A 22,501-nucleotide genomic window follows, 5' to 3' on the forward strand; every position below is an offset into this window, starting at 1 on the left:
AACATTGGAACATTTCTTAACCCTGACATTGGTGGGAATATGCAAAACTAAAATTAAAATGCTATTATTTAAAAACTAAGTAAGTAGATACAATTAAAATTAAGACTTATACCATTATGTTTTATGTAGAAAATAAATCTCTTTTGCTGTGTTGATAAGATTGTTTTCCCAAATGCAGAAATTACTTTGATATTATCTATTAAATTTTGTAGTGTCTATTAATATCCAAACCTCAGTGTTTCAATATTTCACATATACATTATAGTTGTAGTGGGCTGTTTTTGTAGCAAATGGATAACAATTAAATAATCTTCCAACAGAATGAATATTCAATTTGTGATTTATTGACATATTGGAAGTAGAGCATTCAAACAAATTAAAGTAGCCACATAAAAGGTGAAAAATGGAAGTAGTAAACATCACAAACAAGAAAATCATGGATGAATTTTACATATAAATATATAAAGATACAATTACAGACCATATGAAGCTCAAGAAGAAGAAAGACAAAAGTGTGGATGTTTCAGTACTTCTTAGAAGGGGGAGTAAACTACTCACAAGATGAAATACAGGAGAGAAAGTGTGGAGCAGAGAATGAAGGAAAGGCCATCCAGAGATGGCCCCACCTGTGGATCTGTCCCACATGCAGTCACCAAACCCAGTCAATATTGGGGATGCCAAGAGGTAAATGCTGACAGGAGCCTGATATAGCTGTCTCCTGAGAGGCTCTGCCAGCACCTGACAAATACAGAGGCAGATGCTCGCAGCAAATCATTGGATTGAGAACAGGGTTGCTAAAGGAGAAGTCAGAGAAAGTACTGAGGTAGCACAGGGGTTTTGCAACCCCATAGGAAGAACAACAATATCAACCAACCAAACACCCCAGAGCTCCTAGGGACTAAACCATCATCCAAAGAGTACACTTGGGCAACTCATGGCTCCAGCCGCATATGTAGCAGAGCATGGCCTTACTTGACATCAATGGGAGGAGAGGCCCTTGGTCCTGTAAAAGCTGGATGCTCCAGTATAGGGGAATGCTGGAGGCAGGAGAGAGTGGGTAGTTGAGTGGGGCAGCATCCTCATGGAGGCAGGGTGTAGGGGATGGGATAGGAAGTTTCCAGAAGGAAAACTGGAAATATAAATGTAAATAAATATAATATAAAGAAAGAAAATATCTAATATAAAAGAACAAATAAAATATGTTTTATATATATTCAGCAAACTAAGAATGTTGAATATTTTTAAGTGTTTCTCAACCACTTAAGATTCCTCTGTTAGAATTATCTGTTTAGATCTATATTGTATTTTTAAATAGGGTTACTTGTTTTTTTGATATCTAATTTTTTGAGTTCTTTTTGTAGTTTGTATATAAGTCCTTTGTTGGATGTATAGTTGGTAGAAATCTTTTGCCATTCCTTTGTTGGTGCTTTGTCCTAAAAACAGTGTCCTTTGCCATGCAGAAATGTCTCAGTTTTTTGAGACCCTATTTATTAATTTCTGATCTTAGTGCCTGTGCCAATGGTGCACTACTCAAGAGTTTTGTTCCTGTGCCAATGAGGATAAGACTATTCCTCTCCTTTACTTCTATCAGGTTGAATATATCTCATTTTATGTTGTTGCTCCTTCTTAAGTTGTGCCTTGTGCAGGTTTAGAAGTATTGATCAATTTGCACTGTTCTACATGCAGACATTCAGTTTGACCAACACCATTTGTTGAAGATGCTGTCTGTTTTCTGAAGTATATTTCCAGCTTCTTTACTATAAATTATGTACTGATAAGTACATGGATTTGTATCTGGATCTTAAATCTAATTCCATTGATCAGCATTTCTCTTTTTGTGCCAATACAATGCTATTTGAATGACTACAGCTCTAGAGTACATCTTGAGGTCAGGGATGGTGATACCTTCAAGAGTTCTTTCTCAATTTAGTATTATTTTTAGCTATTCTGTGTTTTTTATATTACTATATGAAGTTGAGAGTTGTCCTTTCAGGATCTGTAAAGAATTTTCTTGATGATTACATTGAATCTATAGATCACTTTTGATAGGATGATAAGAAGAAAAAGAAAAAGAAAGGGAGGAGGAACATCAGGGAGGGGTAGGTAATCTGTATCATGATTGCTGGTTCTGTCTCTGGGCTCTGGTGATGCTATGATTCATGCTAACTCTTCTTGCTTCATGCCAAAGAAGGTTAGCTCTTGACCTCTTGCCCACATGTTGGGCCAACTGTATTTTCACAAGCTGAAAAGGGGTATCTCTTTGATATAAGCTTGTAGTTGTTCCAGTAACTGACTTGCCCAGTTCTGGGAAATAGAAACCCAGGGCTGGTCTTCTAAACTGCTAGAGTCAGGCTGGCTCAGGCCAACTCATTCCTTTCAAGTTGTTTGTTTGCTGTTTCTATGTTTTACTTCAGCCCCAGGATTATTTGCTTGACTTCTACTCCTTTTGGCTATGGTTTCTTTTTGTTCTGGAGTTTTCAGTTTTGCTGTTATGTTACTAGCATAAGATCTTTCCATTTTTTTTAGGTAGACATTTATTGCTATAAACTTGCCCCTTAAAGCAGCATTCACTGATTTCTAAAATTTGGTTGCATTGTTTATTCATTTTCATTCCATTCTAGAATGTCTTTAATTAATTCCTGTATTAACTGATTTTCATTCAGTAGTGAATTGTTTGGTATCCATGAGTTTATAAGCTTTCTGTTATTTCTGTAGTTGTTGATATCCAGCTTTAATAGGATAGGATGCAGGAAGTTATTTTAATTTTCTTGTATCTGTTCAGACATGCATTTTGTATGAATATGTTAAGTTTTGTAAAAAGTTCATGTGGTGTTGAGAAGTAAATATTTTTGTGTACAAGTATGTATATGCGTGCATGTGCATGAGAATGTGTGTGTGTGTGTGTGTGTGTGTGTGTGTGTGCTTGCATGTGTAAATGAAATATGCAGTAAATATCTGTTAAGTCCATTTGGATCATAATGCTAGTCATCTCTAACATTTCTCTATTTAGTTCTGATGTGGAAGACCTGTCTATTTGGCAAGACCAAGAGTGTTACTAAAGTCTCCCATTAATGTTTTGTGAAGATGAGTATATGATTTAAGCTGTAATAGTGTTTCTTTTAAAGACTGTTGCCTCTGTGTTTGATGCATAAATGCTAAGAATTGCAATGTCCTCTTGGCAGATATTTCCTTATGAGTATGTAGTATCCTTTCCTCTCTCTTCTTATTAGTTTTGGTTTGAAGTCTATTTGTCAGATACTGAAATGGCTACACCCACTGGCTTCTTAGGTTCATTTATTTGAAATACTATTTTCCATCATTTTACACTGAGAAGATATTTATTCTTGATATTAAAGTATTTTTCTCACATATAACAGAATAATAGATCCTATTTTTCATCCATTATGTTTGTTCATATCTATTCATTGGGAAATTGAGACCATTAATATTGGAAAGTATCAATGATTGTTGATTCTTGTTGGCATGCTTTTGTTGTTGTTGGTGGTGGTATTGGTAATGGTGTTGACTGTTTTTGTTTTGATTTTGCTGGTGTGACATTATTTATCTGTGTTTTCATGGATATAGTTAACCTTCTTAGATTGGAGTTTTCCTTTTAGCACCTTCTGTAGGGGTGAATTTGTAGAAAGATGTTGTTTAAATTTGGCCTTATGAAAGATCTTATTTTCTTGCCTCTATAATCATTGAAAATTTTGCTGGGCTAGCATCTATGGTCTTGTAAAGTGTGTGGCACTTCTGTCCAGGACCTTATGGATTTTAGAGCTCCCACTGACAAGACATGAGTGATTATAATAGGTCTACCATTATATGCTACACATCTTTTAATATCTTTTCTATATTCAGTACATCCAATGTTTTTGTTATTACATGCTGAGGTTGCTTTCTTTACTGGTTCTAATACTTGTTGATCTACACACTCTTTTTAACTTCATAACCATCTCCTTCTTTAGGTTAGGGAAGTTTTCTTTCTTTCTTTGTTTTTTTTTTTTTTTTTTTTTTTTTTTTTTTTGGAGCTGAGGACTGAACCCAGGGCCTTGCGCTTTGTAGGCAAGCGCTGTACCACTGAGCTAAATCCCCAACCCCAGGGAAGTTTTCATTTAATATTTGGTTTTGGATTAAAATACTTTCTATGCCTATGACCTGGATTTCTTTTCCTTCCTTTATTACTATAGATTTATTCTTACAGATTTATAATTATTCCTTAGATTTGTTCTTCTCATAGTGCCCCATATTTTTATGGCATTCTTTTTTTTTTTTTTTTTCGGAGCTGGGGACCGAACCCAGGGCCTTGCGCTTGCTAAGCAAGCGCTCTACCACTGAGCTAAATCCCCAACCCCTTTTATGGCATTCTTAAATACAGGTGTATTTTTTTCAACTCTGGACAGTCTCCAATCACATACATTCCATTCTCCTCCCAAATGCAAACCAAGGCACTAGGACAGACACAGCACAGATGAGGGTGGGTCTGCCTATTTACTGAAGCTGGGGGGCAGGATGAAGTTTTCAGGCAGAAAGGTCTTGAGGTACTTGAGGGGCTTTAAGAAGCAAATGAGCTTGGTTTTGTTTCAGGAAAGGGGACCATAGTGCAGCACAGTGACAAGACTGGTGATTCAGCCACTGGGACCCAGAACCTTGTGATTTCACAGTGGGCTGAGCAGTTGTAGGGTTGACAAACATGCTGCCTTCAATGGAGGCATTTCCTAGAGGGGTCACTGGACCAAGGAAAAGACTACAGTCTGGTCCAGACAAATGAAGAAAGGTGTCTGGTTCAACTCTGCATTGTCTTTTTAGGAAATGAACAGGACATATCTAGGAAAACCAACCTTGCTGCATGTCTGGCATCTTACTCATGGATTGAAACAGAGAACCATTAAGCATTACTTTGTTTTTGAAACAATGTCTCTCATGTTGCCCTGCTTGACCTTGAACTCCCTATATAGTAGAGGATGACCTTTAACTCCTGATCCTTAGACCTCTACCTACTGAGTGCTGGTATTACAGATGTGGTTCGCCACACCAGGTTTATGAGGTTCTAGAGCTAGATCCCAGGGCTTCCAGCATGCTAAGCAAGCAATCTGCCAACTGAACTACCTCACCAGCTAGTATTTAATTTTGTTAGTCATTGAAATGCTCTAACTCTGAATTTGGCTGTTTCAGTTGTAGGGAAAACACACAGGTTCTAACATGAGGTAGTACCAGGGCGCGGGCATACTTGGTATGATTATAGGGTCAAATGAAGAAGCCTGGAAACCAACAGACAAGGTGTCCTTAAAACTCTGGCATTCACCAAACCCAGACAATATTGCTGATGCCAAGAAGTGCAAGCTAACAGGAGCCTAATATAGCTGTCTTATGAGCGGTTTTGTCAGAGCATGAGAAATGTAGAGGTGGTTGCTCCCAGTCTACCATTGAACTGAGAACGGGGTTCCCATTGGAGGAGTTGGGGAAAGGATTGAAGGAGCTGAAGGGGTTTGCAACCCCATAATAAAAGCAATACCAACCAACCAGAGCTCCCATGGACTAAACTGCCATCGAAAGAGTACATATGAAGACAGACCCATATCTCCAGCTGCATATGTAGCAGAGGATGCACTTGTTAAAGCACCAATGGGAGGAAAAGCCTTTGGTCCTACCAAGTCTCGAAGCACGGTGTAGGCTAATGTCAGGGCACGGAGGCAGGAAAGGCTGAGTGGGTGGGTGAGTGGGGAAACACCCTCATAGATGCAGGGAAGGGGGAATGGGATAGGAGGTTTGTGGATGGGAAACCGGGACAGGGGATAACATTTGAAATGTAAACTAAAAAGAATCCCTTCCCCCCCAAAAAAGGAAAGAAAAGAAAAACAAAACAAAACAAAAATTTCTGGCAGTGAAAATCAATGGCAGATTCCTGGCCTCTTGGACCCAGTCTATGCCTGGAGACTCCACATGAGGGTTAAAGAATGCATTCTGCAATCCAAGAAAGGCAAAGTGGCTGGAGGGCAGAAACTCCGATATTGAAGCCAAAGGGCTGGAGTGTCTGAAACAGAGTTGGCCTATGGACCACACTGGGTAGGAGTGCTACTCAGAGTGTGGAGTGGGTTTCAGGCACCCTCCCATCAACATAGGCCCTTTGCCAGAGGGGCACAGAACAGGCAGGTAATGGGGTTGGGATGGGGTGGGAGGTGCTTAGTTGTGCTCCTTGCACAGCAAACTGGTAGGACTCAGGGGCTCAGTGGCTGTGCTGAGTGAGCTGGACGGCCCAGTGTCCACTAAGTTGTGTCTCTTGCTTCCTCCTGTGGATGTTCTGGCAGTCCTTGGCAGCCTCTTCTCATCATAACTATGCTCACTGTCTTCCCCCAGAGATCCATCTTTTTGATCTCCCTCATTCTCACTCTAATGTGGGCTGAAGTATAGAGACAATGAGGGCGATGGGAGCATGGAGGCTGGCTGTGGTTGTCCCTGGGTTGCATCTACCCCATCAGACTCATAGCTGAAGTGGTCTGGAAAAGCCTTAGCCAGAGCCATGTGGTGCACAGATATGTAGTACCGGCCTAGATACTTCCAAACCAACAAATTTGACAATCGTTCTGCGCAATTCTGTTGGATGAAGCGCCGTTACTGGCTCTGCTGGCAGAAACTGTACAGGAAGGAGGTGAGTAGTGATCATGAATCATCCATGCTGCGGAACCTCCGATCTAGAATGTAAATATTGTAACTGAGGGAAGGTTAGTAGAAATGTTGGGGATGTCCATGGCCATACACTCCACTGATGTGTAGCCCCAGGGCTCATAATAGAAGGGGAAGACCCCAAGGTGATAGCCACAGACGAACTCTTCACAGTCCACGGGGAGTATAGAGCTTGAAGAAGAAAGGAACTCTCCGTGAAAAATCACCTTTATATGGTCTGCACTACTGTTGAAAGGATCAATTTGGCAAATGGTGGTCAAGATAGGGTCTGAGAAGTCATCTAGCATATTGTGGGTACACACAGGTGGGAAAGACTGCCGCTGTGTGGCAAAGGTGCCTTTTTTTATTATAGTGAAGTCCTCCTTGTCCAACATCTTACTCATGTCTGGGAAGCTCCCCACTAATAAGGATTCGTAGAGTTTCCTCCCAAATTTCTCCTTGACTGTATTTGCTATGTCCCATAGCTGTTTCTGCACAGCTTGGCCCTTCAGGGTTTCCATGTTGAAATTGTTGGTCCAAGCCAGTATGATGAATGCAACAACTGTTTTCTCACTGCCATTAACTCTGAGCAGATACTTGAGCCAAACCAAGGCCTCCAGGAACATATCAGCACACTTGATGGAAAACTCATAAAGAAATACAAAATCTTGTCTAGGTTGAAATCTGGGAGCCGATAAAAATGGCCATGCACAAACTCCTGGAGTCGTGCTTTGCTCTGAGCATGAAGGCTCTGGAATACATGCATAGCAGAGGACTTCTTTACATTCAGTTCTCTGGGGCTCACAATATCTGGTTTCCTCTTCAGGAGGTATTGAACCTCATTCGCGGTGATATGGGACACCATAGTGAAGACATGAACACAGTGGTCTGCTGCATGTTCCATGCAATACGGATGTTAGATCTGCCTCTCACCTGCTTCTTTGTCTACATTGAAATTCTCCAGGTTGTTATAGAAGTCCACAGCACCAGCACACAGGTAGTGCTCCAGCAGCATGGAGTGAGTAGTGAAGATGTTTGCCACCCACAAGCACCAAGCACCAGGCACAGCACAGACACAGACCAATGCTTGCCAACCATTCCTGAAAGTGGGCAACCACATATGACTTTTTTTCTTTCTGGACCAGTAACTCACCCAGGAATCAAGTGATAAGGAAGCCAAACAGGACAGCACCATTACCCTTACGGTCTTATCAGGGTTCCCCGATATAGCAAGTTTCCCAAAGTTCACCATTCCAGTGCTCCATGGCCCAGACTGAGGGCCCCACATCCAGGAGCACCACCAGGGACCACCCTCAATCAGTCAATGCCAAAAATACACCTTACAGTCCTTGTTGTTCATGGAATCCAGAGTTCTCTTCAGATCAGGAGTTAGGGGCTCCTGTGTCCTCACATGGCGCTCTGTGTGTGTATGGTCCCACCAGATACTAACTGTCACCCCATTCATTCCCTGTCACCCTCGCCTTTGTCTGCAGCACCGTGTAGATGCCACCCACTTTGGTGGCCACCTCCCAAGCCACCTCACAAAGCACTGTGTTTTCTGGGTTGAATTCATCCTCCCAGTCTTCCAATCCTGGAAGCAAGAACGTAGAGAGACTATGGCTGAGAGGCATGGCTACTGCAGGCAGGTACTTTGAGCATCAAAAATGGAAACTGGAGAGGACAGCTGGGAATGTACCAGACTTGGTGAGCAGCCGGGTTAGCAGGTGTTCCTCAGGAAGCTTGCAAGGGACGCTGTTTCCTATTTCACCTCTGCCCCAGAGTGCTCCTACTCAGGTAGGGTGAGTAGAGACACTAGTGTCCCATATTTTCTGGTTGTCTTGCAACACATCTTCTTTTAGATTTAACATTTTCTTTGATTATATATCCATTTAATCTATCTTGTCTTCAATGTCTGAGATTCCTCTTACATCTCTTGTATTCTGTTCATAAGCCTTGTCTCTTAGTTTCCAAATCAAGTTTTAAAATTTTGCATTTCCAGATTTTCCTGTTTCAGTGTTTTCCAGTTTTCTTCTTTATTCTATTTGAGGTCTTAAGCTGTTTTTATTATTATTCTTCCACTGTATGTGTATATTTTCATAGATTTTTTTTAAAGTAAGAAACTAAGACTGATGAATAACCATTTTTTCAATTTTCTTATTAAGTTACTTTGAACCTATTACAATTATTCTTTCAAATTTTCATTTTCATACATACATAATTGTATATATGAAAAATGTGTGTGTGTGTGTGTGTGTGTGTGTGTGTGTGTGTGTGTGTGTGTATAACCTAGTCTGCTTTTGTTGAGTGAATGGTTTCAAAGATGTCAACACTGATTTGGACAATGAAACAAGGGGGTAGAAACTAATTTTCCTTCCAGGAGATACTGGTTATCTGTAGTTCTTTGTCTGGGGTTGGGTTCAGACCCCATTTCCCCCTTTTCATGTTGCCATCTCCATTGATATTGCTGCTCTAGCTGTATTATGTAGCAATCTCTAGTTGAAACCATTTCACAGCAGTCTTTATGCTCTTATAGGATTTATCGTCTTTCTCCTCTCCCCTTCCTTATGTTTCCTGAATCATAGATATAAGACTTATAATTGACTTCTCTATGTAGTTAACAAAAATGCTGTCTTTCTGCTGGCTGGAGAGACTACTCAGTAGTTATGCTCAGGTACTGCTCTTGTAAAATACTTGAGTTCAGTTCCCAGCACCCACACAACCACCTGCAACTCCTGCTCCTGGACACCCAACACCATCTCTAGCTTCCATGGATACTGCATGCTTATGAGCTTGAAAGCAGAAAATCAGTCCTAAATTCAACATTAATTCTCTAGTGTGGTTGCTTCAGAATCAAAGCTTAAGTGAAGTAGTAAACATCTCAAAGTATTTCTGAGAGAGTGAAGACTCACAACTTAAAGGGCCAGTAAATCTCTTTAACAAAATTATAGAAGAAAACCTAAAGAAAGAGATGCCCATAAACATACAAGAAGCCCACAGAACACCAAATAAATGGGATAAGAAAAAAGTCCTGTTGCCATATAATAGTCAAAACACTAAACACACAGAACAAAAAAGAATATTAAAAGCTGCGAGGGAAAAGGGACAAGTAACATGCAAAGGCAAATTTCCGAATTACACCAGAATTCTCAACAGAGACTGTGAAAGCTAGAAGAGCCTGGTCAGAGGTCTTGCAGACCAAGAGAACAAAAATGCCAGCCCAGGCTACTATACCCGGCAAAATTCTCAATCAACATAGATGGAGAAAGAAAAATATTCTAGGACAAAGCCAAATTCCAACAGTATCTATGTACCAATCCAGCCTTACCGAGAATTCTAGAAGGAAAACTCCAATATAAGGAAGATACCTATACCAAACAAAAGAAAAGATATTAAGCATATCACAATAAAACCAAAAAGAGAAAATGACAAGCACATAAAGCTACCTGCAAAAGCAAATATAACAGGCACCAACAGTCATCTGTCTTTAATATCTCTCCATATTAATTGACTCAACTCACCTATAAAAAGACATGTGCTAGACCGGATAAACAGTTCTCTGCACCCAAATCCCGTGGGAGGGAGAGCTAAACCTACAGAGAGGCAGACACGCCTGGGAAACCAGAAGAGACTGCACTCTGCACACATCCAGACGCCAGAGGAAAACACCAAATGCCATCTGGAACCCTGGTGCACGGAGGCTCCCGGAAAGAGCGTCGCAGATCTTCCGGGTTGCTGCCGCCGCGGAGAGGACTTAGGCAGTACCCGACGAGCAAACATGAGCCTCGGAACCACAGGTAAGACCAACTTTTCTGCTGCAAGAAACCTGCCTGGTGAACTCAGGACACACAGGGGCAAAAATCCTCTAGGACCGGGCACTTCCTGTCTTTACCGGAAGTCCCACACCCAAGGATCCCGGCCTGCAGCAGCTCTCTGCTCCCAAACCCCATGGGAGAGAGACCTCACCGCCTGGTCAGGTGGGCACTCCTGAGGCTGCAGAGCGGAAGAGACCACCAACACTGCCCACCCCTGCCCACATCCCTGGCCCAAGAGGAAACTGTATAAGGCCTCTGGGCTCCCGTGGGGGAGGGCCCAGGAGCAGCAGGACCCCTGCGCCTGAGACACCACCAGAACCTGAAGGAAACAGACCGGATAAACAGTTCTCTGCACCCAAACCCCATGGGAGGGAGAGCTAAACCTTCAGAGAGGCAGACACCCCTGGGAAACCAGAAGAGACTGCACTCTGCACACACAACTCAGATGCCAGAGGAAAACACCAAACGCCATCTGGAACCCTAGTGCACGGAAGCTCCCGGAAAGGGCGGCACAGATCTTCCTGGTAGCTGCCACCCCAGAGAGCTCGTGGGCAGCACCCCGCGAGCAAACTTGAGCCTCGAGACAACAGGTAAGACCAAATTTTCTGCTGCAAGTGACCTACCTGGTGAACTCAAGACACAGGCCCACAGGAACAGCTGAAGACCTGTAGAGAGGAAAAACTACACGCCCGAAAGCAGAACACTCTGTCCCCATAACTGGCTGGAAGAAAACTGGAAAAGAAGTCTAGAGCACTCCTGACACACAGGCATATAGGACAGTCTAGCCATTGTCAGAAATAGCAGAACAAAGTAACACTAGAGATAATCTGATGGCGAGAGGCAAGCACAGGAACCCAAGCAACAGAAAGCAAGACTACATGGCATCATTAGAGCCCAATTCTCCCACCAAAATAGACATGGAATATCCAAACACACCAGAAAAGCAAGATCTAGTTTCAAAACATTATTTGATCATGATGCTGGAGGACTTCAAGAAAGACGTGAAGAACTCCCTTAGAGAAACACAGGAAAACATTAATAAACAAGTAGAAGACTACAGAGAGGAATCGCAAAAATCCCTGAAAGAATTCCAGGAAAACACAGTCAACAGTTGAAGGAATTAAAAATGGAAATAGAAGCAATCAAGAAAGAACACATGGAAACAACCCTGGATATAGAAAACCAAAAGAAGAGACAAGGAGCTGTAGATACGAGCTTCACCAACAGATTACAAGAGATAAAAGAGAGAATCTCAGGAGCAGAAGATTCCATAGAAATCAATGACTGAACTGTCAAAGATAATGTAAAGCAGAAAAAGCTACTGGTCCAAAACATAGAGGAAATCCAGGACTCAATGAGAAGATCAAACCTAAGGATAATAGGTATAGAAGAGAGTGAAGACTCCCAGCTCAAAAGACCAGTAAATATCTTCAACAAAATGATAGAAGAAAACTTCCCTAACCTAAAAAAAGAGATACCCATAGGCATACAAGAAGCCTACAGAACTCCAAATAGATTGGACCAGAAAAGAAAGTCCTCCCAACACATAATAGTCAAAACACCAAACGCACAAAATAAAGAAAGAATATTAAAAGCAGTAAGGGAAAAAGGTCAAGTAACATATGAAGGCAGACCTATCAGAATCACACCAGACTTCTTGCCAGAAACTATGAAGGCCAGAAGATCCTGGACAGATGTCACACAGACCCTAAGAGAACACAAATGCCAGCCCAGGTTACTGTATCCTGCAAAACTCTCAATTAACATAGATGGAGAAACCAAGATATTCCATGACAAAAACAAATTTACACAATATCTTTCTACAAATCCAGCACTACAAAGGATAATAAATGGTAAAGCCCAACATAAGGAGGCAAGCTATACCCTAGAAGAAACAAGAAACTAATCGTCTTGGCAACAAAACAAAGAGAAGAAAAGCACACAAACATAACCGTACATCCAAATATGAATATAACAGGAAGCAATAATCACTATTCCTTAATATCTCTCAACATCAATGGCCTCAACTCCCCAATAAAAAGACATAGATTAACAACCTGGATACGCAAAAGGACCCTGCATTCTGCTGCCTACAGGAAACACAACTCAGAGATGAAGACAGACACTACCTCAGAGTGAAAGGCTGGAAAACAACTTTCCAAGCATATGGTCTGAAGAAGCAAGCTGGAGTAGCCATGCTAATATCAAATAAAATCAATTTTCAACTAAAAGTCATCAAAAACGATAAGGAAGGACACTTCATATTCATCAAAGGAAAAATCCACCAAGATGAACTCTCAATCCTAAATATCTATGCCCCAAATACAAGGGCACCTACATACGTAAAAGAAACCTTACTAAAGCTCAAAACACACATTGCACCTCACACAATAATAGTGGGAGATTTCAACACGCCACTCTCATCAATGGACAGATCATGGAAACAGAAATTAAACAGAGACGTAGACAGACTAAGAGAAGTCATGAGCCAAATGGACTTAACAGATATTTATAGAACATTCTATCCTAAAGCAAAAGGATATACCTTCTTCTCAGCTCCTCATGGTACTTTCTCCAAAATTGACCATATAGTTGGTCAAAAAACGGGCCTCAACAGGTACAGAAAGATAGAAATAATCCCATGCGTGCTATCACACCACCACGGCCTAAAACTGGTCTTCAATAACAATAAGGGAAGAATGCCCACATATACGTGGAAATTGAACAAAGCTCTACTCATTGATAACCTAGTCAAGGAAAAAGTAAAGAAAGAAATTAAAAACTTTTTAGAATTTAATGAAAATGAAGGTACAACATACGCAAACTTATGGGACAAATGAAAGCTGTGCTAAGAGGAAAACTCATAGCACTGAGTGCCTGCAGAAAGAAACAGGAAAGAGCATATGTCAGCAGCTTGACAGAACACCTAAAAGCTCTAGAGCAAAAAGAAGCAAATACACCCAGGAGGAGTAGAAGGCAGGAAATAATCAAACTAAGAGCTGAAATCAACCAAGTAGAAACAAAAAGGACCATAGAAAGAATCAACAGAACCAAAAGTTGGTTCTTTGAGAAAATCAACAAGATAGATAAACCCTTAGCCAGGCTAACGAGAGGACACAGAGAGTGTGTCCAAATTAACAAAATCAGAAATGAAAAGGGAGACATAACTACAGATTCGGAGGAAATTCAAAAAATTATCAGATCTTACTATAAAAACCTATATTCAACAAAATTTGAAAATCTTCAGGAAATGGACAATTTCCTAGACAGATACCAGGTATCAAAGTTAAATCAGGAACAGATAAACCAGTTAAACAACCCCATAACTCCTAAGGAAATAGAAGCAGTCATTAAAGGTCTCCCAACCAAAAAGAGCCCAGGTCCAGACGGGTTTAGTGCAGAATTCTATCAAAACTTCATAGAAGACCTCATACCAATATTATCCAAACTATTCCACAAAATTGAAACAGATGGAGCCCTACCGAATTCCTTCTACGAAGCCACAATTACTCTTATACCTAAACCACACAAAGACACAACAAAGAAAGAGAACTTCAGACAAATTTCCCTTATGAATATCGATGCAAAAATACTCAATAAAATTCTGGCAAACCGAATTCAAGAGCACATCAAAACAATCATCCACCATGATCAAGTAGGCTTCATCCCAGGCATGCAGGGATGGTTTAATATACGGAAAACCATCAACGTGATCCATTATATAAACAAACTGAAAGAACAGAACCACATGATCATTTCATTAGATGCTGAGAAAGCATTTGACAAAATTCAACACCCCTTCATGATAAAAGTCCTGGAAAGAATAGGAATTCAAGGCCCATACCTAAACATAGTAAAAGCCATATACAGCAAACCAGTTGCTAACATTAAACTAAATGGAGAGAAACTTGAAGCAATCCCACTAAAATCAGGGACTAGACAAGGCTGCCCACTCTCTCCCTACTTATTCAATATAGTTCTTGAAGTTCTAGCCAGAGCAATCAGACAACAAAAGGAGATCAAAGGGATACAGATCGGAAAAGAAGAGGTCAAAATATCACTATTTGCAGATGACATGATAGTATATTTAAGTGATCCCAAAAGTTCCACCAGAGAACTACTAAAGCTGATAAACAACTTCAGCAAAGTGGCTGGGTATAAAATTAACTCAAATAAATCAGTTGCCTTCCTCTATACAAAAGAGAAACAAGCCGAGAAAGAAATTAGGGAAACGACACCCTTCATAAGAGACCCAAATAATATAAAGTACCTCGGTGTGACTTTAACCAAGCATGTAAAAGATCTCTACAATAAGAACTTCAAGACACTGAGGAAAGAAATTGAAGAAGACCTCAGAAGATGGAAAGATCTCCCATGCTCATGGATTGGCAGGATTAATATAGTAAAAATGGCCATTTTACCAAAAGCAATCTACAGATTCAATGCAATCCCCATCAAAATACCAATCCAATTCTTCAAAGAGTTAGACAGAACAATTTGCAAATTCATCTGGAATAACAAAAAACCCAGGATAGCTAAAGCTATCCTCAACAATAAAAGGACTTCAGGGGGAATCACTATCCCTGAACTCAAGCAGTATTACAGAGCAATAGTGATAAAAACTGCATGGTATTGGTATAGAGACAGACAGATAGACCAATGGAATAGAATTGAAGACCCAGAAATGAACCCACACACCTATGGTCACTTGATTTTTGACAAAGGAGCCAAAACCATCCAATGGAAAAAAGATAGTATTTTCAGCAAATGGTGCTGGTTCAACTGGAGGGCAACATGTAAAAGAATGCAGATCGATCCACGCTTATCACCCTGTACAAAGCTTAAGTCCAAGTGGATCAAGGACCTCCACATCAAACCAGACACACTCAAACTAATAGAAGAAAAACTAGGGAAGCATCTGGAACACATGGGCACTGGAAAAAATTTCCTGAACAAAACACCAATGGCTTATGCTCTAAGATCAAGAATCGACAAATGGGATCTCATAAAACTGCAAAGCTTCTGTAAGGCAAAGGACACTGTGGTTAGGACAAAACGGCAACCAACAGATTGGTTAAAGATCTTTACCAATCCTACAACAGATACAGGCCTTATATCCAAAATATACAAAGAACTCAAGAAGTTAGACCGCAGGGAAACAAATAACCCTATTAAAAAATGGGGTTCAGAGCTAAACAAAGAATTCACAGCTGAGGAATGCCGAATGGCTGAGAAACACCTAAAGAAATGTTCAACATCTTTAGTCATAAGGGAAATGCAAATCAAACAACCCTGAGATTTCACCTCACACCAGTGCGATTGGCTAAGATCAAAAACTCAGGTGACAGCAGATGCTGGCGAGGTTGTGGAGAAAGAGGAACACTCCTCCATTGTTGGTGGGATTGCAGACTGGTAAAACCATTCTGGAAATCAGTCTGGAGGTTCCTCAGAAAATTGGACATTGAACTGCCTGAGGATCCAGCTATACCTCTCTTGGGCATATACCCAAAAGATGCCTCAACATATAAAAGAGACACGTGCTCCACTATGTTCATCGCAGCCTTATTTATAATAGCCAGAAAATGGAAAGAACCCAGATGCCCTTCAACAGAGGAATGGATACAGAAAATGTGGTACATCTACACAATGGAATATTACTCAGCTATCAAAAACAACGAGTTTATGAAATTCGTAGGCAAATGGTTGGAACTGGAAAATATCATCCTGAGTGAGCTAACCCAATCACAGAAAGACATACATGGTATGCACTCATTGATAAGTGGCTATTAGCCCAAATGCTTGAATTACCCTAGATCCCTAGAACAAACGAAACTCAAGACGGATGATCAAAATGTGAATGCTTCACTCCTTCTTTAAATGAGGAAAAAGAATACCCTTGGCAGGGAAGGGAGAGGCAAAGATTAAAACAGAGACTGAAGGAACACCCATTCAGAGCCTGCCCCACATGTGGCCCATACATATACAGCCACCCAATTAGACAAGATGGATGAAGCAAAGAAGTGCAGACCGACAGGAGCCGGATGTAGATCGCTCCTGAGAGACACAGCCAGAATACAGCAAATATAGAGGCGAATGCCAGCAGCAAACCACTGAACTGAGAATAGGTCCCCTATTGAAGGAATCAGAGAAAGAACTGGAAGAGCTTGAAGGGGCTCGAGACCCCAAAAGTACAACAATGCCAAGCAACCAGAGCTTCCAGGGACTAAGCCACTACCTAAAGACTATACATGGACTGACCCTGGACTCTGACCCCATAGGTAGCAATGAATATCCTAGTAAGAGCACCAGTGGAAGGGGAAGCCCTGGGTCCTGCTAAGACTGAACCCCCAGTGAACTAGTCTATGGGGGGAGGGCGCAATGGGGGGAGGGTTGGGAGGGGAACACCCATAAGGAAGGGGAGGGGGGAGGGGGATGTTTGCCCGGAAACCGGGAAAGGGAATAACACTCGAAATGTATATAAGCTCTCTGCTCTCAGACCCGGTGAGAGAGAGACCCAACCGCCTGGTCAGGTGGGCACTCCTGAGGCTGCAGAGCGGAAGAGACCACCAACACTGCTCACCCCTGCCCACATCCCTGGCCCAAGAGGAAACTGTATAAGACCTCTGGGCTCCCGTGGGGGAGGGCCCAGGAGCGGCAGGACCCCTGCCACAGACACCGCCGGACCCTGAAGGAAACAGACCGGATAAACAGTTCTCTGCACCCAAATCCCGTGGGAGGGAGAGCTAAACCTTCAGAGAGGCAGACAGGCCTGGGAAACCAGAAGAGACTGCTCCCTGCACACACATCTCGGACGCCAGAGGAAAAAGCCAAAGACCATCTGGAACCCTGGTGCACTGATGCTCCCGGAAGGGGCGGCACAGGTCTTCCTGGTTGCTGCCGCTGCAGAGAGCCCCTGGGCAGCACCCCACGAGCGAACTTGAGCCTCGGGACCACAGGTAAGACCAAATTTTCTGCTGCAAGAAAGCTGCCTGGTGAGCTTGGGACACACGGAAGCAGAATTTCTCTAGAACCGGGCACGTTCTGTGTTTACCGGAAGTCCCACACCCGCGGATCCCGGCCCGCAGTAGCTCTCTGCTCCCAGACCCGGTGAGAGAGAGACCCAACTGCCTGGTCAGGTGGGCACTCCTGAGGCTGCAGAGCGGAAGAGACCACCAACACTGCTCACCCCTGCCCACATCCCTGGCCCAAGAGGAAACTGTATAAGGCCTCTGGGCTCCCGTGGGGGAGGGCCCAGGAGCGGCAGGACCCCTACCACAGACACCGCCGGACCCTGAAGGAAAATGACCGGATAAACAGTTCTCTGCACCCAAATCCCGTGGGAGGGAGAGCTAAACCTTCAGAGAGGCAGACAGGCCTGGGAAACCAGAAGAGACTGCTCCCTGCACACACATCTCGGACGCCAGAGGAAAAAGCCAAAGACCATCTGGAACCCTGGTGCACTGAAGCTCCCGGAAGGGGCGGCACAGGTCTTCGTGGTTGCTGCCGCTGCAGAGAGCCCCTGAACAGCACCCCACGAGCAAACCTGAGCCTCGGGACCACAGGTAAGACCAAATTTTCTGCTGCAAGAAAGATGCCTGGTGAACTCAAGACACAGGCCCACAGGAACAGCTGAAGACCTGTAGAGAGGAAAAACTACACGCCCGAAAGCAGAACACTCTGTCCCCATAACTGACTGAAAGAGAGGGAAAAAGGTATACAGCACTCCTGACACACAGGCTTATAGGACAGTCTAGCCACTGTCAGAAATAGCAGAACAAAGTAACACTAGAGATAATCTGATGGCGAGAGGCAAGCGCAGGAACCCAAGCAACAGAAACCAAGACTACATGCCATCATCGGAGCCCAATTCTCCCACCAAAACAAACATGGAATATCCAAACACACCAGAAAAGCAAGATCTAGTTTCAAAACGTTATTTGATCATGATGCTGGAGGACTTCAGGAAAGACCTGAACACACTTAGGGAAGCACAGGAAAACATTAATAAACAAGTAAAAGCCTACAGAGAGGAATCGCAAAAATCCCTGAAAGAATTCCAGGAAAACACAATCAAACAGTTGAAGGAATTAAAAATGGAAATAGAAGCAATCAAGAAAGAACACATGGAAACAACCCTGGATATAGAAAACCAAAAGAAGAGAAAAGGAGCTGTAGATACAAGCTTCACCAACAGAATACAAGAGATGGAAGAGAGAATCTCAGGAGCAGAAGATTCCATAGAAATCATTGACTCAACTGTCAAAGATAATGTAAAGCGGAAAAAGCTACTGGTCCAAAACATACAGGAAATCCAGGACTCAATGAGAAGATCAAATTTAAGGATAATAGGTATAGAAGAGAGTGAAGACTCCCAGCTCAAAGGACCAGTAAATATCTTCAACAAAATCATAGAAGAAAACTTCCCTAACCTAAAAAAAGAGATACCCATAGACATACAGGAAGCCTACAGAACTCCAAATAGATTGGACCAGAAAAGAAACACCTCCCGTCACATAATTGTCAAAACACCAAACGCACAAAATAAAGAAAGAATATTAAAAGCAGTAAGGGAAAAAGGTCAAGTAACATATAAAGGGAGACCTATCAGAATCACACCAGACTTCTCGCCAGAAACTATGAAGGCCAGAAGATCCTGGACTGATGTTATACAGACCCTAAGAGAACACAAATGCCAGCCCAGATTACTGTATCCAGCAAAACTCTCAATTAACATTGATGGAGAAACCAAGATATTCCATGACAAAACCAAATTTACACAATATCTTTCTACAAATCCAGCACTACAAAGGATAATAAATGGTAAAGCCCAACATAAGGAGGCAAGCTATACCCTAGAAGAAGCAAGAAACTAATCGTCTTGGCAACAAAACAAAGAGAATGAAAGCACACAAACATAACCTCACATCCAAATATGAATATAACGGGAAGCAATAATCACTATTCCTTAATATCTCTCAATATCAATGGCCTCAACTCCCCAATAAAAAGAAATAGATTAACAAACTGGATACGCAACGAGGACCCTGCATTCTGCTGCCTACAGGAAACACACCTCAGAGACAAAGACAGACACTACCTCAGAGTGAAAGGCTGGAAAACAACTTTCCAAGCAAATGGTCAGAAGAAGCAAGCTGGAGTAGCCATTCTAATATCAAATAAAATCAATTTCCAACTAAAAGTCATCAAAAAGGATAAGGAAGGACACTTCATATTCATCAAAGGAAAAATCAACCAAGATGAACTCTCAATCCTAAATATCTATGCCCCAAATACAAGGGCACCTACATATGTAAAAGAAACCTTACTAAAGCTCAAAACACACATTGCACCTCACACAATAATAGTGGGAGATTTCAACACCCCACTCTCATCAATGGACAGATCATGGAAACAGAAATTAAACAGTGATGTAGACAGACTAAGAGAAGTCATGAGCCAAATGGACTTAACGGATATTTATAGAACATTCTATCCTAAAGCAAAAGGATATACCTTCTTCTCAGCTCCTCATGGTACTTTCTCCAAAATTGACCATATAATTGGTCAAAAAACGGGCCTCAACAGGTACAGAAAGATAGAAATAATCCCATGCGTGCTATCGGACCACCACGGCCTAAAACTGGTCTTCAATAACAATAAGGGAAGAATGCCCACATATACGTGGAAATTGAACAATGCTCTACTCAATGATAACCTGGTCAAGGAAGAAATAAAGAAAGAAATTAAAAACTTTTTAGAATTTAATGAAAATGAAGATACAACATACTCAAACTTATGGGACACAATGAAAGCTGTGCTAAGAGGAAAACTCATAGCGCTGAGTGCCTGCAGAAAGAAACAGGAAAGAGCATATGTCAGCAGCTTGACAGCACACCTAAAAGCTCTAGAACAAAAAGAAGCAAATACACCCAGGAGGAGTAGAAGGCAGGAAATAATCAAACTCAGAGCTGAAATCAACCAAGTAGAAACAAAAAGGACCATAGAAAGAATCAACAGAAGCAAAAGTTGGTTCTTTGAGAAAAATCAACGAGATAGATTAACCCTTAGCCAGACTAACGAGAGGACACAGAGAGTGTGTCCAAATTAACAAAATCAGAAATGAAAAGGGAGACATAACTACAGATTCAAAGGAAATTCAAAAAATCATCAGATCTTACTATAAAAGCCTATATTCAACAAAACTTGAAAATCTGCAGGAAATGGACAATTTCCTAGACAGATACCAGGTACCGAAGTTAAATCAGGAACAGATAAACCAGTTAAACAACCCCATAACTCCTAAGGAAATAGAAGCAGTCATTAAAGGTCTCCCAACCAAAAAGAGCCCAGGTCTAGACGGGTTTAGTGCAGAATTCTATCAAACCTTCATAGAAGACCTCATACCAATATTATCCAAACTATTCCACAAAATTGAAACAGATGGATCATTCCCGAATTCTTTCTATGAAGCCACAATTACTCTTAACCTAAACCACACAAAGACACAACAAAGAAAGAGAACTTCAGACCAATTTCCCTTATGAATATCGATGCAAAAATACTCAATAAAATTCTGGCAAACCGAATTCAAGAGCACATCAAAACAATCATCCACCATGATCAAGTAGGCTTCATCCCAGGCATGCAGGGATGGTTTAATATACGGAAAAACATCAACGTGATCCATTATATAAACAAACTGAAAGAAAAGAACCACATGATCATTTCATTAGATGCTGAGAAAGCATTTGACAAAATTCAACACCCCTTCATGATAAAAGTCCTGGAAAGAATAGGAATTCAAGGCCCATACCTAAACATAGTAAAAGCCATATACAGCAAACCAGTTGCTAACATTAAACTAAATGGAGAGAAACTTGAAGCAATCCCACTAAAATCAGGGACTAGACAAGGCTGCCCACTCTCTCCCTACTTATTCAATATAGTTCTTGAAGTTCTAGCCAGAGCAATCAGACAACAAAAGGAGATCAAAGGGATACAGATCGGAAAAGAAGAGGTCAAAATATCACTATTTGCAGATGACATGATAGTATATTTAAGTGATCCCAAAAGTTCCACCAGAGAACTACTAAAGCTGATAAACAACTTCAGCAAAGTGGCTGGGTATAAAATTAACTCAAATAAATCAGTTGCCTTCCTCTATACAAAAGAGAAACAAGCCGAGAAAGAAATTAGGGAAACGACACCCTTCAAAATAGACCCAAATAATATAAAGTACCTCGGTGTGACTTTAACCAAGCAAGTAAAAGATCTGTACAATAAGAACTTCAAGACACTGAGGAAAGCAATTGAAGAAGACCTCAGAAGATGGAAAGATCTCCCATGCTCTTGGATTGGCAGGATTAATATGGTAAAAATGGCCATTTTACCAAAAGCAATCTACAGATTCAATGCAATCCCCATCAAAATACCAATCCAATTCTTCAAAGAGTTAGACAGAACAATTTGCAAATTCATCTGGAATACAAAAAACCCAGGATAGCTAAAGCTATCCTCAACAATAAAAGGACTTCAGGGGGAATAACTATCCCTGAACTCAAGCAGTATTACAGAGCAATAGTGATAAAAACTGCATGGTATTGGTACAGAGACAGACAGATAGACCAATGGAATAGAATTGAAGACCCAGAAATGAACCCACACACATATGGTCCCTTGATTTTTGACAAAGGAGCCAAAACCATCCAATGGAAAAAAGATAGTATTTTCAGCAAATGGTGCTGGTTCAACTGGAGGGCAACATGTAGAAGAATGCAGATCGATCCATCCTTATCACCCTGTACAAAGCTTAAGTCCAAGTGGATCAAGGACCTCCACATCAAACCAGACACACTCAAACTAATAGAAGAAAAACTAGGGAAGCATCTGGAACACATGGGCACTGGAAAAAATTTCCTGAACAAAACACCAATGGCTTATGCTCTAAGATCAAGAATCGACAAATGGGATCTCATAAAACTGCAAAGCTTCTGTAAGGCAAAGGACACTGTGGTTAGGACAAAACG

General features: G+C 41.5%; 1 pseudogene; it reads right to left on the reverse strand.

Annotated features, from left to right (window-relative positions):
• Nucleotides 1-6,183: 6,183 nt before the first annotated feature.
• Nucleotides 6,184-8,294, reverse strand: Gys1-ps1 (glycogen synthase 1, pseudogene 1; annotated as a pseudogene).
• Between the last annotated feature and the right edge of the window lie 14,207 nt (nucleotides 8,295-22,501).

This window comes from Rattus norvegicus, chromosome 6, assembly GCF_036323735.1.
Source record: "Rattus norvegicus strain BN/NHsdMcwi chromosome 6, GRCr8, whole genome shotgun sequence".
Lineage (NCBI taxonomy): Eukaryota > Metazoa > Chordata > Mammalia > Rodentia > Muridae > Rattus > Rattus norvegicus.